Here is a 2,984-nt window from a genome sequence, read left to right as displayed (position 1 = left end):
TTAATACAGGTGTGACATTGTCTGAACCTTTTGTAGTATGTGCTAATTTCTTTCTATGATAGCTAAACTCTACTTCCTCAGGGGTTTCAATCTGTGAAGTAGAGTTTAGCTTTATGAAACGCGTAGGGTGGGTGCATTTAGTCACCACTGTTGGACTGTGTGGAGTGCTATTACATAGAACAGCTACTGAGCTATTAGCCATCAGTCCTGGAGCAGAGGAGTTCCTGTTACTCCATACCCGTACACGCGTGCGAGCGCACGTCTGCCACTGGATAGGAAGAGGCTGATGAGCATGGAGGTTCGACTATACGGCATTGCTAGCGTGTATACCCAACCAGTCAGCTTCCCCCACTGCGACAATTCACGTGAGCGGCAGGAGTGAGACCCGGATGTGTACAGCAACGGCACCACAGTGAGGATCTCGGAGTGTCCCCCTGCTGCCTCCCAGACAAAGGACTGCTGGGTCTATCTGCTCGTATTAATCCTACTTCTTGTAAGTAGGATTCTAATTTAACACCATTGGAAGATCTGCTGTTCATGTCTGTTATCCACACAGTTCTATCTTTTACATGATATCTTTTATATGAAATATTTTATTAAATACTGTTCTAGTTTATCACTACAGTAGGTGTTGTCTCACTTTATTGAGTTAGTCATGTTGGAGTGTTATAGTATAGATTGCTTTAATCAACAGTTATATGCTATGATATGATTTTTTGTTTTTTTTTGTTTTTGAATTTTGTTTTATGATTTCCAGACAGTCTGTGCAGCTTCCCTGAGGACCACAGGACTATCCAATTGGACATTGATTGAGGGTCAGAGATTCACTGTTTGTGTTTGTTTTTTGGCACTAAAGATCAAAGCCTTACCCACTCATTGGGACTCTTACTGACCACACAGCGAAGCTGTCCTGCCACAGGGTGATTAAAGGTTTCTCATTTTACAATGCTGTTCCAGTAACCACACTGCAGACATGGATACAGCAGGTACCTTTTCTGTTAGCGTGTAAGACTTGTTGTTTATTTGATGTAGTGCCAATGTCTACTCTGATCCATCTGTCTCCTAGATTACAAGCTCTCCTATAACAGAAATGTGGTTCATTTTTAAACAGGTGTGACATTGTCTGATCCTTATGTAGTATGTGCTAATTTCTTTCTATGATAGCTCTGATATTGGGTGACTGCCTATTGTATGTAGATACACAGGGTATTATTTTAACTTTCATTTATTTTAAGTTTTGGTGTTAAGAGAAGTTCTCTGTCCAGTTAAAACACTTTTTCCTGCACATTCTTCTATTTTAGTTCTTGGGTTCTCTCTACTCAACAATGTGTTAACCATTGTTGATGCATTTTTTCAAAAATGTCTCATCATCTCCTGATAATATTCTCAACATCGCCTCTTAATAATTGACTAAGTGGTAGTCCCTTTGTGGTGTTAGGTGGGTGGAACCTGTCTGCCCTGTTTTTTTTATAACTCGGATTTTATTGAGATTTTTCCATCATACAACACTGTATACATTGGTCGGCATTTAAATCGACATAGTTATATGTATATATGCTATAACTCCTCCTATTACCCCATTTAACCTCTCCCTAAAACTCCTCCTATTACCCCATATAACCGCTCCCTATAATTCCTCCTATTACCCCATATAACCGCTCCCTATAACTCCTCCTATTGCTTCTCTCCCTCAGACACTCCATATACGACATTGACAACTAAAAAATCCCCAAACACATCCCCAAACCGAACGAGTCAATTTCTCACTCACCAAACCGGACAAACAAAGAATCAGACGGGTACGTGTGTGATATATATATATATATATATATATATATATATACAGTTAGGTCCGGAAATTAATGGACACTGATACAAGTTTTGTTATTTCGGCTGTGTACCAAAATAAATTCAAGTTACAGTTAAATAATGAATATGGGCTTAAAGTGCAGTCTGTCAGCTTTAATTTGAGGGTAATCACATCCAAATTGGAGGAAGGGTTTAGGAATGACATCTCTCTAATATATAGCCCCCTCTTTTTCAAGGGACCAAAAGTAATTGGACAATTGACTCAGAAGCTGTTTCATGGACAGGTGTGGGCTACTCCTTCGTTATTATCAATTAAGCAGGAAAAAGGTCTGGAGTCGAAACTTGAAAATGACGCGACAGAGCTTTGATGACGTCATCAGTGTTCTCTCTGAGACCCGGCATCCGGATCCAGTATGGAGTCTGCGCCGCTTCACATCTACGGCAGCGGCATTTCACTGCGCAGTGAGACGCACATCTAACTGAGTGAAAGAACTCTAGATACGGCTACCAGAGAAGGAAGGGATCTGACCTCCTCGCCTAGTCTGAATCAACGTGACCGGATGCATTTGCTGTTGCTGATGTGGTAACATGCCCCAAACATGTCATGCTATTTCATGATTTAATTGATGTACGTGTAATACTCACCCGCTTATATACCAATATAATTTATATTTTACTACACTATGAGGTATTGCGCTGTTTTCTCTTTTTTTGTTTTTTGCACTAATATCATTATCCAAGTCTACCATAAAGAGAAGACTTCACAAGGGCAAATGCAGAGGGTTCACCACAAAGTGCAAACCATTCATAAGCCTCAAGAATAGAAAGGCCAGATTAGACTTTCCCAAACAATATCTACAAAAGCCTGTCCAGTTCTGGAACAGCATACTTTGGACAGATGAAACTAAGATCAACCTGTACCAGCATGATGGGAAGAAAAAAGTATGGAGAAGGCTTGGAACGGCTCATAATCTGAAGCATACCACATCATCTGTACAACACAGTGGAGGCAGTGTTATGGCATGGGCATGCATGGTTTACAATGGAACTGGGTCACTGGTGTTTATTGATGATGTGACAGAAGACAGAAGCAGACAGATGAATTCTGAAGTGTATAGGGATATATTGTCTGCTCAGATTCAGCCAAATTCAGCGAAGTTGATTGGACGGCGCTT

Source organism: Ascaphus truei, chromosome 20 (genome assembly GCF_040206685.1).
Source record: "Ascaphus truei isolate aAscTru1 chromosome 20, aAscTru1.hap1, whole genome shotgun sequence".
Taxonomy (NCBI): Eukaryota; Metazoa; Chordata; class Amphibia; order Anura; family Ascaphidae; genus Ascaphus; species Ascaphus truei.
This window is presented reverse-complemented; position numbering follows the sequence as displayed.